General features: G+C 46.7%; 1 pseudogene; it reads right to left on the bottom strand.

Annotated features, from left to right (window-relative positions):
- Nucleotides 1-6,048, bottom strand: part of LOC141088522 (cytosol aminopeptidase-like) — a 46,755-nt pseudogene extending 40,707 nt beyond the window's left edge.
- Nucleotides 6,049-13,795: the final 7,747 nt, after the last annotated feature.

Genomic DNA, 13,795 nt, shown 5'->3' with positions numbered 1-13,795 from the left:
GGGTGAAATTCTGTTCACAGCTCATGGGTACAATTGTACGTAGAAATAGGTCAGACCCATCAAATGCCGAGATAAAATGTGGTCAGGACACCGCCATAGTGTTCACTTAGGACAAACTGTGGCCGGCCTGTGGGTCACATGCAGCCCTTTGGCGGTTTCGTGTGGACTGGAACAGCCAAAGGCATGGAATCAGCGGAGTACCGCCCAGGAGTTGGGGGTGGCAGGGTGAGGGGCCTGGTATGGCATAGCATCACAAGTACAGTATAACACTATCTGCATCCTCAGAGTGTAGATACTGCTGAACACAACGGTCGAACAGGCAAGAGTCAGCTCCCTCCTCCACCAGTCAGAATGAGACAGCGCAGCGGGCAAGATGACATTACTAGATGTCTGTTACTGAGCCTCAGTACTTACAGCAAAGCACATCGGAGAAACAAGGCGAGGCGAGTAGTCATTCACTTGTGAGTGAGGGAAGTCTGGGAGGCATCATACTTTGTGTGGGGGAGGGTTGGGGGATCCATCATGCTGTACTATGAGGAAGCCATCACACGGTGTTTGGAGGACAGTGCTTTAGGGTCCCTCTCGCTGTGTGTTGAAAAGGTTTGTGGGATCCCCCATGCTGTGGGAGGGAGGGCTCCATCATGCTGTGTGAGGCCATCAAACTGCTTGTGGGGGGAAGGGCTGTGGGGTCCCATATGCTCTGCGTCGGGGAGAGCTGTGAGGGGCACATCATACTGTGCGTGTTGGAGAGGGGCATGGTGGCGAGGGGCACATCATACTGAGCGTGTTGGGCATGGTGGCGAGGGGCACATCATACTGAGCGTGTTGGTGAGGGGCACATCATACTGAGCGTGTTGGTGAGGGGCACATCATACTGAGCGTGTTGGTGAGGGGCACATCATACTGAGCGTGTTGGTGAGGGGCACATCATACTGAGCGTCGGGCATGGTGGCGAGGGGCACATCATACTGAGCGTCGGGCATGGTGGCGAGGGGCACATCATACTGAGCGTCGGGCATGGTGGCGAGGGGCACATCATACTGAGCGTTGGGCATGGTGGCGAGGGGCACATCATACTGAGCGTTGGGCATGGTGGCGAGGGGCACATCATACTGAGCGTTGGGCATGGTGGCGAGGGGCACATCATACTGAGTGTTGGGCATGGTGGCGAGGGGCACATCATACTGAGCGTTGGGCATGGTGGCGAGGGGCACATCATACTGAGCGTTGGGCATGGTGGCGATGGGCACATCATACTGAGCGTTGGGCATGGTGGCGAGGGGCACATCATACTGAGCGTTGGGCATGGTGGCGAGGGGCACATCATACTGAGCGTTGGGCATGGTGGCGAGGGGCACATCATACTGAGCGTCGGGGGGTTGCTATTGATCATGGCACAAAAGCTGAATCGGATATGTATGATAATAGAAAACAGTGATGTATATGGTTTTGATTAGTGGTTACTGATAAGCGTAAACCTTACAGTAATCCCAATCCTAACATGTAATAGCAGTAACAGCCAGACATACTTAATTCTGCTCAATATTAAATGATAAAATTAACAAAAATATATTAACACTGAACAGAATTAGTTTTAGTCTATTGGTTCGGCCCTACTCAGCCAGTCTCATGTCACCGCTTGGGATAAGTTACTCAACCCCAGGGTGGATAAAAATCAATGTTTTTTTAAAAAAAAAATAAAAAAAAAAATCGGATTTTTTTTTTATTTAAATCGGATTTTTTTCAATAAACTGCTTTTTGAGGAAAATATTTTACCATCCAAAGGTTCTTCCATCATGAGATAAAGCTGAATTGTTTAACTCAGTAGAATAAAGGCTGTATATGTGTAACATTCACAATGCCATGCTCTTCCAGAGGTTTCTGTAGGATTAGTGGGCAGTTTCTCTCCTATATTATCACAGACGCTCGCTTTACTTACGCAGTTCTCAAAACTGAATTTGACTCCGCAGAGGTCCCAGCCTCTTCTTCACGGCAAAAATGTTACAACATGAACAGAGTTGAGAAAAAGACCTTAATCCTATTGTTCTACAAACCTATGAATACAGAATCAACCCCTTCAGTGCCAAGTCCAAGAAGTTAGACAATATGTTTCTGATTGTTTGGAGTGGAATAGATCTGCACAACACAAGAAGAATGTGAATCTAAGTGTGAGGAGGAGGAAGGGCAAGCAGACAAGAAAATGAAAGTGAAACTTTGAGCACAATACTGCAGCATAGCCACTGTTTGTGTGTACGATCTGAGGTTTATTACATTCTTTCCTTATAATGGCAGCAGGCCGTAAAAGAGACCCAGTTTGGGAATATTTTAATCGGTAAGGCAGGCATGCGTGCAAAATGCAAACGATGCAACAAAGAGATGCAAGGCCTGGTGGCGCGAATGAGGCAACATCATGAGAAGTGCGGTGATGAAGATGACCAAAGAAACACTTCTGAACAGACAGGATCTTCAGGTTGGTAAACATTTTTATTGAATCCTATTTCTAAAGACTGAACTGTCATGTGTGAGAAAAATTATATTTCTTATTATTACTGCATGTTACTGTCATTTGGTACAGTTATGAAGAAAAACAAATATTCCTTTTGGGGCAGGGGCAGTGATGTGTTGTGTACAATAAGCAGAAATTGTATAAACAATAAAATAACAGCATTGACTTTTTTTGTTTAGGGGAATTCATGGATTCTGGAAACTATCCACCTCCAAGATCACCATCATCCTGTTCTACAGTTTCAGAGTTATCCATCCAGGATAGTGCTTCATTAGCAGCAGCATCATCAGACACCCACAGCCACATATCACCATCACCCAAAAGGAAGACAAAACCTTTACCTCCTGGAACCACCATAGATAGGTTTGTGATAAGAACTAGCAGATTAGAAAAAGAGTTGATTGATGAAAAAATTGCCCAGTTTATTTATGCAACGAACTCTTCTTTCCGTCTGACTGAGAACCCACATTTCATTAATATGGTTCAGTCACTGAGACCAGGATACAGTCCACCCAGCAGAGCTGATGTTGCAGGGAAACTGCTGGATCAAGTGCATGACAGAGAAATGGAGCAATGTGCAACAGCTCTGGAGGGTAAAATTGTTAACCTAAGTATTGATGGGTGGAGTAATGTCCACAATGATCCTATTGTATGTGCTTGTATAACAACAGAAGAAGGTAAAGTCTTCCTTGCACAAACAACTGATAAGTCAGGAAATGCACACACAGCAGAATACTTACACGAAGTGGCAGTAAAAGCTATAACGACATGTGAACAAAAATTCAAATGTCTAGTACGCAGTTTGGTCACTGACAATGCTGCAAACGTATCCAAGATGAGAAGAGATTTAGAAGAGCAGGGAGGGAATACAAAGCTGCTAATAACATATGGTTGCAGTGCTCATTTGCTGCACCTCTTAGCCAAAGACTTAAGTGTTCCAGAAATAAAGGCTAATGTTGTTGAAATTGCTAAATACTTCCGTAATAATCATTTTGCTGCAGCAGCTCTGAAAAGGATGGGTGGAACCAAGCTAACGCTCCCACAAGATGTTAGATGGAACTCTGTGGTGGACTGTTTTAAGCAGTATATCAAAAACTGGCCTATTCTGATGACACTTTGTGAAGAAAATCGAGATAAAATAGATGGCACTGTCACGGCCAAAATCCTCAACATTGGGCTTAAGAGAAATGTTGAACATATGCTGAGCTTCCTGAAACCCATCTCTCAAGCTTTAAACAAAATACAGAAAAATAGCTGTTTTATTGCGGATGCTGTTGAAATTTGGAAGGAACTGAGTGAACACTTAAAAACAGAACTACACATGGACAGAATTAAATTACAAGCAGTAAACAAACGAATGGGACAAGCACTGACTCCAGCTCATTTTTTGGCAAATATTGTCAATATCCAATATCAGGGTCAAAACCTAAGTGCTGAGGAAGAGGAGTTAGCTATGACATGGGTATCCAGCAATCATCCATCTTTAATGCCAACTATAATAAACTTCAAAGCTAAGGGGGAACCATTCAAGAAATATATGTTTGCTGAAGATATTTTAAGGAAGGTCACACCAGTAAACTGGTGGAAGTCACTTAAGCGCTTGGATTTAGAGACTGTTCAAGTAATGATTTCACTTTTAACAGCAGTAGCTTCTTCTGCAGGCGTTGAAAGAATATTCTCTTCCTTTGGACTCATTCATTCTAAATTGAGAAATCAGTTGGGACCCAATAAAGCAGGAAAGCTTGTTTTTCTTTTCCAGATTATGAATAGGAACAAAGAAGAAGATGATGATGAAGATGACGACAAGTGAGCTACAGAGGACAGCAGGGACAGTAGTATTTAAGTTTTTCATGTGTCAGCTGGGCTGACAGTCTAAGTTTCTTAAAATATATATATATTTTGTTTAGCCAAATTAGATAACAAACATGGATGTTTGTGTAAGCAAATAACTTATGCTGTAATGTTGTTATTGTTTCAGTTGAATAAATCTATTTAAATTGTTATTAAGGTCAGGATTATTTTTCTCCTTCCTAAGTACAACAGAACAGTGGTGTCCAAATATGAATGATTAACCCATTAAACTGGGGAGAAAAAAGTAATATAAAAAGTGATTCTAAAAATCTTCATCTACTTGCATGTTAAAGTAGCAAGAACTAGTTTAGGTAGAAACTTTGATTTAAATCACTGATTTAAATCAAGCCTTACTGACTAGTGATTTAAATCGTGATTTAAATCAGTTAGATTTAAATCAAATCCACCCTGCTCAACCCTGACATAGTAATGATACGGCAGAATGTAAACCCACATATAAGTGCTGTCTACACCCCATCCTTCCCCTGACCTATATACAAAAAATGGCAGCAGATGGACAGGGGTAATACACAACTATAGGACAGGGTGTAGCCATGGCGACACATAGGGCTGCATAAAGGCTTTATACACAAAACAGCGGGACCCTCATAATACTCCTTCATCTTTCCCGCTATATTACCAGATAATTACACATCACATAGTAATAATGAGAACGTGCCTCATGCAAACCATAAAACACTCGCGTCTTCCCCTTCTTCAGTGCAGGCCCGGACCTGTAAAGGAAGACCATGGATTACTATGGGGGCGATGGGGTGGGAACAGTCTGCGTTATACACGGATAACATTGGATTTCTACCTTGTCAGCTGAAGTCGCAGTTTTCCTGAAACAGCATTGTCGAACCTGTCTGCGGCCCGGCTCAGGGGGAGACTTTCATCCTCCTTATTCTTATCATATACACCGAGAACAAGGCCCTAAAGCAGAAAGATGGAAATAGCTGAGGCTGCAGTACGGCTCCGCGATGTGTAATATGGCGCCATAATGGCCCCCATACCACTCCGAGGCTTCTTCATGCTCCCCCACCACCACGGCTTCTGGGAGGGAAAGGAAACATCTATATCACAGAGGTAACAAATGGTGGAAGGTGCGGTGGGCCATGCACACGGCTTCAGAACATGGCGCTAGCAGCAAATCCGGGGAGCCAAAAATGTAACCAGTGTATTGGATCCAATTCTCAGCCATTTATGAGCCATGGGAAATAAATTCTGTTGCCATTATTACCTATGGTCGGGGGGCAGCCGAGAGGTTTTTCGTGTTTTTATAACAGACCCACGGTTGAGTTTGATCAGTCAGATCAAGAGGGCAAAAAAAAAAAGCTGCCGGCAGTCGGAGCGCCCTAATACGCCAGCCGCAGCGCCATCCTCCACCGTATACTGCACAGGGGAACAGCACAGATACAGCCAGGGCATGACACAGATGTGTGCAGACGTGAACAGGTTAAAGGAACCGATAGCAAGGGGCGAGATGAGGGCGGCTCGCGTTATAGCGGGGTTTTACCTTGCGCCCAGAGTTGTAGGAACGTGCAGACACGGAGAACGCTCTGCAGCAGCTTTTGTGCACACTGCTGTGGAGCGCCGCTTTGAGGGGCTGCAGCATGATCTCCACTCTGGAGTGGCAGTAGCTGTCACTGAGGCTCAGCTGGTGCCCCGCACATGTGCACAGAGACCCAGGATGATGACGTCATCACACGGAGCCACGACGCCCGGCCTCCCTGCATTGACGTCAGCCACAGGCAGCAGAAACCTATCACAGCTCATGGGTGCCACCTTGTGGCGGTACATCATACTGCAAGGCTCTAAGAAGATCTACAAACTGTTCTGAGGTCTCAGTCTCACGTCTGTTTCCTTTCTCATATGTGAAGAATAAAAAACAATAAAAGCAGACCGCTCTCCATCACTGTACTGGGTCAGAGCTTACCCATCAATGTTAAGCCACCCTGCTGTTCAAATCTTGTTTTTGAGCATTTTCTTCCTCTTCGGCTACATGTCACCTCTCTGAGGCGAATATCTTCTGGAATCCACTCCGAATTTTACACATCAAGTAAAACAGCTGAAAAAAAACATTTCATATTATAATATATATATATATACACACACTATACTGGATAATAAAAACCTCCCCAAAAAAGGAGTTTTTCCTGAAGCGGTTCCACTTGAAAAATTTGTTGTTTTTGACGTCCTTAAAAAGCTCCATCAGAATTTAGATTTCATGATATGTAAAAAACAAAAATACTGGCAACTGGCGGTGTTGGAGCCCAGGATCAATCATGGAGTAGGCTGAGGCCTACTTGGAGCAAGTGTAAAATCTGATGTAATGTGAATGTGGAGGGAGCAGGAGACATTGCCGGACACACAGCAGGGGAGCAGCTGGCGTTACTGAACCCCACTAACACTGGAGCGTGTGTTTTTCTCTGTGCAGACGGCACTTCTGAGCAGCAACTGGTGGTGTTGGAGCCCAGGGATTACAGTTCAGGTGGCAGAAACATAAACACAACAGCAGACCTGGATACTGTTGCCAACCAATTATTTATTCTGGAAGAGGACTGGCAAATTCCGGCGAGATCCAGGCCTTGTTCATTTTCAGAAAAGTAAGCCGGTCAATGTTATCGGAGGATAGTCGCGTGCGACGGTCTGTTAGTACACCACCTGCGGCACTAAAGACTAGAGTTGAGCGAAACGGGTCGAAAAAATTCAAAAGTCGCCGACTTTTGGCAAAGTCGGGTTTCATGAAACGAAACCCGACCCTAGGATGAGGTCGGCCACGAGGTCGGCGACTTACGCGCCAAAGTCGCGTTTCAAAAGTTTGTTTTGCGCTCTTTTTCAGCCAATCAGGATCCACGGACACTGTGGGTAACGTGATGACATAGGCACGGGTCACCACCATCTTTCAGAAGGGCATGCAAGTGATTGGCTTGCTTTGGTGGGCGTCACAGGGGGTATAAAAGGGCGTGCACACCGACCGCCATCTTACTTCTGCCGATCTTAGTATAGGGAGAGGTTGCTGCTGATTCTGTAGGGAGAGCGTTAGGCAGGGAAGAAGACAAAAAAACTGCTTCTGCTGCTAGCGATTTGGCCTGCACAACACACCAGTCACTGTGTGTGCAGTGCAAGGGGAGGCTATATAGTGGTGTATCAGTGGTGTTGGTTGTTGGGCTGCCTTTTAAGGTTTCCTGACAGGCTGGCATTGCTGTTTACCCACTGCTCCGCAAACTGCTTTTTTAAAAGCAATCCCAATTTTTTTTTTTGTCCTGCTGAGAAGAAAAAAAAACTGCTTCTGCTGCTAGCAATTTGGCCTGCACAACACACCAGTCACTGTGTGTGCAGTGCAAGGGGAGGCTATATAGTGGTGTATCAGTGGTGTTGGTTGTTGGGCTGCCTTCTAAGGCTTCCTGACATTCCTGCATTGCTGTTTACCCACTGCTCCGCAAACTGCTTTTTTAAAAGCAATCCAATCTCCCTTATCCTCTAGTCACTTTTGTCACAGCTGTGCCATCGAGCCTGTCACATAGCGCTCAGATATTCATTGGGCCTCACACAATCCAAAAGTGTCCAGTGTCCAAAAGTGTGTGCAGAAATTCAAAATCTCCCTTATCCTCTAGTCACTTTTGTCACAGCTGTGCCATCGAGCCTGTCACATAGCGCTCAGATATCAGTGGGCCTCACACAATCCAAAAGTGTCCACTGTCCACAAGTGTGTGCAGAAATTCAAAATCTCCCTTATCCTCTAGTCACTTTTGTCACAGCAGTGCCATCGAGCCTGTCACATAGCGCTCAGATATCAGTGGGCCTCACACAATCCAAAAGTGTCCAGTGTCCAAAAGTGTGTGCAGATATTCAAAATCTCCCTTATCCTCTAGTCACTTTTGTCACAGCAGTGCCATCGAGCCTGTCACATAGCGCTCAGATATCAGTGGGCCTCACACAATCCAAAAGTGTCCAGTGTCCAAAAGTGTGTGCAAATATTCAAAATCTCCGTTATCCTCTAGTCACTTTTGTCACAGCAGTGCCATCGAGCCTGTCACATAGCGCTCAGATATCAGTGGGCCTCATACAATCCAAAAGTGTCCAGTGTCCAAAAGTGTGTGCAGATATTCAAAATCTCCCTTATCCTCTAGTCACTTTTGTCACAGCAGTGCCATCGAGCCTGTCACATAGCGCTCAGATATCAGTGGGCCTCACACAATCCAAAAGTGTCCAGTGTCCAAAAGTGTGTGCAGATATTCAAAATCTCCCTTATCCTCTAGTCACTTTTGTCACAGCAGTGCCATCGAGCCTGTCACATAGCGCTCAGATATCAGTGGGCCTCACACAATCCAAAAGTGTCCAGTGTCCAAAAGTGTGTGCAGAGATTCAAAATCTCACTTATTCTCTAGTCACTTAGGTCACAGCTGTGCCATCGAGCTTGTCACATAGCGCTCAGATATTCATTGGGCCTCACACAATCCAAAAGTGTCCAGTGTCCAAAAGTGTGTGCAGAGATTCAAAATCTCACTTATTCTCTAGTCACTTAGGTCACAGCTGTGCCATCGAGCTTGTCACATAGCGCTCAGATATTCATTGGGCCTCACACAATCCAAAAGTGTCCAGTGTCCAAAAGTGTGTGCAGAGATTCAAACTCTCACTTATCCTCTAGTCACTTAGGTCACAGCTGTGCCATCGAGCTTGTCACATAGCGCTCAGATATTCATTGGGCCTCACACAATCCAAAAGTGTCCAGTGTCCAAAAGTGTGTGCAGAGATTCAAACTCTCACTTATCCTCTAGTCACTTAGGTCACAGCTGTGCCATCGAGCTTGTCACATAGCGCTCAGATATTCATTGGGCCTCACACAATCCAAAAGTGTCCAGTGTCCAAAAGTGTGTGCAGAGATTCAAACTCTCACTTATCCTCTAGTCACTTTGGTCACAGCTGTGCCATCGAGCTTGTCACATAGCGCTCAGATATTCATTGGGCCTCACACAATCCAAAAGTGTCCAGTGTCCAAAAGTGTGTGCAGAGATTCAAAATCTCACTTATTCTCTAGTCACTTAGGTCACAGCTGTGCCATCGAGCCTGTCACATAGCGCTCAGATATCAGTGGGCCTCACACAATCCAAAAGTGTCCAGTGTCCAAAAGTGTGTGCAGAGATTCAAAATCTCACTTATTCTCTAGTCACTTAGGTCACAGCTGTGCCATCGAGCTTGTCACATAGCGCTCAGATATTCATTGGGCCTCACACAATCCAAAAGTGTCCAGTGTCCAAAAGTGTGTGCAGAGATTCAAAATCTCACTTATTCTCTAGTCACTTAGGTCACAGCTGTGCCATCGAGCTTGTCACATAGCGCTCAGATATTCATTGGGCCTCACACAATCCAAAAGTGTCCAGTGTCCAAAAGTGTGTGCAGAGATTCAAACTCTCACTTATCCTCTAGTCACTTAGGTCACAGCTGTGCCATCGAACTTGTCACATAGCGCTCAAATATTCATTGGGCCTCACACAATCCAAAAGTGTCCAGTGTCCAAAAGTGTGTGCAGAGATTCAAACTCTCACTTATCCTCTAGTCACTTAGGTCACAGCTGTGCCATCGAGCTTGTCACATAGCGCTCAGATATTCATTGGGCCTCACACAATCCAAAAGTGTCCAGTGTCCAAAAGTGTGTGCAGAGATTCAAAATCTCACTTATTCTCTAATCACTTAGGTCACAGCTGTGCCATCGAGCCTGTCACATAGCGCTCAGATATCAGTGGGCCTCACACAATCCAAAAGTGTCCAGTGTCCAAAAGTGTGTGCAGAGATTCAAAATCTCACTTATTCTCTAGTCACTTAGGTCACAGCTGTGCCATCGAGCCTGTCACATAGCGCTCAGATATCAGTGGGCCTCACACAATCCAAAAGTGTCCAGTGTCCAAAAGTGTGTGCAGAGATTCAAAATCTCACTTATTCTCTAGTCACTTAGGTCACAGCTGTGCCATCGAGCCTGTCACATAGCGCTCAGATATCAGTGGGCCTCACACAATCCAAAAGTGTCCAGTGTCCAAAAGTGTGTGCAGAAATTCAAAATCTCCCCTGTCATATAGACACCTTGTTTTACATACTATATAGTTTGTTGGATTTTGTCTACATTTCTACCAAAAATGAGGAAGGCTGGTGGAAGAGGCCGTGGAATTGGGCGGGGGTTGGCAGCTGGTAATGATGGTGTTGGTGGTGGATCTGATGGTAGTGGCAAGAGCAAAATAGGACCGAATGCAGGAGGTGTTGAGCCTGCGTCATCGTCTGGCTACATAAGGCCTCGAACGCTTAGTTTTCTAGGAGTTGGCAAACCGCTTTTAAAGCCAGAGCATCAGGAAAAAGTTTTGTCTTACATTGCTGACTCAGCCTCCAGCTCTATCGCCTCCTCTTCTTCAATTGTAAAAAGTAAAAGCACTGAGTCGTCATTGGAGGCTCATGTTCATGAACCACACCTTTCCTTGTGTCCTTCACCCCAACCAAGATTGAAGGATGACGCAGGCCATACTACTGATTACTCCATGGAGCTGTTTTCACATACCATGCCTGGATTATCAAGTGAAATGGTGAATTACCCAGGCCAAGATGAATCTGACATGGAGTGCACTGATGCACAGCCGCTGATGGATGATTCTGCTGGTACATTCACTCAGAGCACTACATTGTCCTCGCAGTGTACAGAGCCAGATTCTGACCCTGATGAGACTCAGGTGCCCCTTCCCGCACACTATACCACCATACACGGTGACACAGAGGAAGGTGCACATGACATAGAAGAGGAGGTGATGGATGACCCAGTTGTTGACCCAGATTGGCATCCATTGGGGGAAGAGGGTGCTGCTTCCAATAGCTCAGATGAGGAGCATCCACAGCAGACATCGACATCGCAACAGCTGTTATCTGGCAGGCCCGGAGCACTCCAAAGACAGGTTCCAAACATCAAAAGAGTTGCTGGACAGCTTGTCCAGAGGGTCAAAAGATCACAGCGTGCTAGGCCGCAAAATGTCTGCCAAAGTAGGAAGAGTGCAGTGTGGCACTTTTTTGAACAAAATCCTCATGATCAGGCCAAGGTTATCTGTAAGAAGTGCGCAAAGACCTTTAGCCGACGGAAAAATCTGAAAAATTTGAATACCAGTTGCATGCTTAGACATTTAACCAGCATGCACTTGCAAGCGTGGACACAACACCAAACCTCAAGTGCCACATGTGCAACTGATCACAACGAAGGTAGTCAGCAACGCTACATTGTTTCCCCCACTGTAAGCCCACCGGTTAGCACAGCAGCAAATGTTGAGGTGTCGTTGCAAGGCCACAGCAGTCAGGGAATCCCACTGTTATATCAACGAAAGACTGATTCTAGGCCATCAGAAAGAACACCAACTCCATCACCATCATCAACCCTCTCTCAGTCCGCCCTGTCCACCGCTACTTCCACCATATGCAGCTCTCAAGTCCAGCTCACCCTCCCAGACACTATGAGTAGGTCAAGAAAGTACTCAGTCTCTCATCCGCGTACACTGGGTTTGAACGCCCACATTGCCAAACTAATCTCGTTTGAGATGATGCCCTTTCGGTTGGTGGAAAGCACAGCTTTCCGCGAACTCATGGCCTATGCAGTACCACGCTATGACCTACCCAGTCGCCACTTCTTCTCTCGCAAAGCCATCCCAGCCCTCCACCATCATGTGAAAGACCGCATTGTCCATGCACTCAAGCAGTCAGTGAGCGGAAAGGTGCACCTCACAACTGATGCATGGTCCAGTCGGCATGGCCAGGGCCGTTACGTGTCCATCACTGCGCACTGGGTTAATGTGGTGGATGCAGGGTCCACAGGGGACAGCGGTGGTGGGACAGTGCTGCCTAGCCCACGGTATAGGAAACAGTTGGCTGTAGGCGTTCGACCCTCCTCCTCCTCCACCTCCTCCAGAAGCGAAAGCTCGTCCACAGAGCGCAGTCGTACGAGCACTCCATCTGCAGCTGCCACTGTTGCACACGATGTGTCCCCCTATTGAGCAGCTAGTGGAAAGCGTCAGCAGGCTGTGTTGCAGATGATGTGTTTGGGCGACAGACACACCGCCGAGGTGCTGGCCGAGTACTTGAAGCGACAAACTGAGTCATGGCTGGGCAGTGTACATCTTGAGGCAGGCAAGGTAGTTAGTGATAACGGCCGTAATTTTGTGGCAGCCATAGCCCTTTCAAAACTCAGGCACATACCTTGCTTGGCTCACACCTTGAACCTGGTGGTGCAGTGCTTCCTCAAAAATTATCCAGAGTTAACAGCCCTGCTCCAGAAGGTGCGAAGACTGTGCGCGCACATCCGCCGGTCGCCTGTACACTCCGTTCGTATGCAGAAGCTGCAGCGATTGCTCCACCTTCCCAACCACCGCCTCATTATCGACATTGCAACAAGGTGGAACTCCACCCTGCACATGGTGGAGCGGCTGTGCGAGCAGAGGCAGGCCATAATGCATTTGTGGGAGGATACACAGCCAGGCACTTTGAGAGCAGACATGGAGTTGACAGGTGTGCAGTGGTCGAAGCTGAAAGACCTTTGTAAAGTCCTTCAGTGTTTTGAGGAATGCACACGGCTGGTAAGCGCAGACAACGCCATCCTAAGCATGAGCATCCCACTTATGCGTCTGCTCATGCAAACTTTGACGCACCTTAAGGAGCAGGCGTCTGCAGCCAATGTTGATGAGGAGGAAGAGGAGGAGGGAATCCTTGATGACATTCAGCCATTGTCTGCTCAGGGACCTCTCCTGGACGAGGTGGAGGAAGAAGAGGAGGAGGAGGAGGATGATGGGGATGATTACTTAGGGGAGGAGGATGCATCTCGTGGGGCAAGTGAAAATGTTGGCGTGGCAAGGTCTGGTACAGGGTTTGTGCGTGACTGGAGGGATGTGGATTTGCCAGAAAGTGCTCCTCCACCCAGCACTCGCAGTGCATCATTGACACCGGGAACATTGGCCCACATGTCAGATTATGCCTTGCAGATCCTAAAAAGGGACCCCCGCATTGCCAAAATGATGAACGATGACGACTACTGGTTGGCCAGCATCCTGGATCCACGCTATAAAGGCAAATTACAAAACATCATGCCACAGGAGAACCTTGACCTAATATTGGCTAATAAACAAGCAACTCTGGTAAATCGGTTGCTTGAGGCATTCCCAGCACACAGCAGCGGTGATGGTTCTCACACGAGCCGTACGGGCCGGGGGCAGCTTGGCAGAGGTGTTCGTGGTGCACACAGCAGAAGTGGCGTTGGAGACAGGGGTTTCATGACAATGTTGTGGACTGATTTTTCAAATACCGCTCACACAACTGGTAATACTGCATCGATGGAAAGTGACAGGAGACAGCAGTTGTCAACTATGGTAACAAACTACTTTTCCTCCCATATCGATGTTCTCCCACACAGGTCATTCCCCT

Source organism: Dendrobates tinctorius, unplaced genomic scaffold, assembly GCF_039654945.1.
Source record: "Dendrobates tinctorius isolate UK_male_01 unplaced genomic scaffold, ASM3965494v1 ptg000039l, whole genome shotgun sequence".
NCBI lineage: Eukaryota > Metazoa > Chordata > Amphibia > Anura > Dendrobatidae > Dendrobates > Dendrobates tinctorius.
Note: the sequence above shows the minus strand (reverse complement) of the source record. Positions and strands in the feature narration are given on the sequence as shown.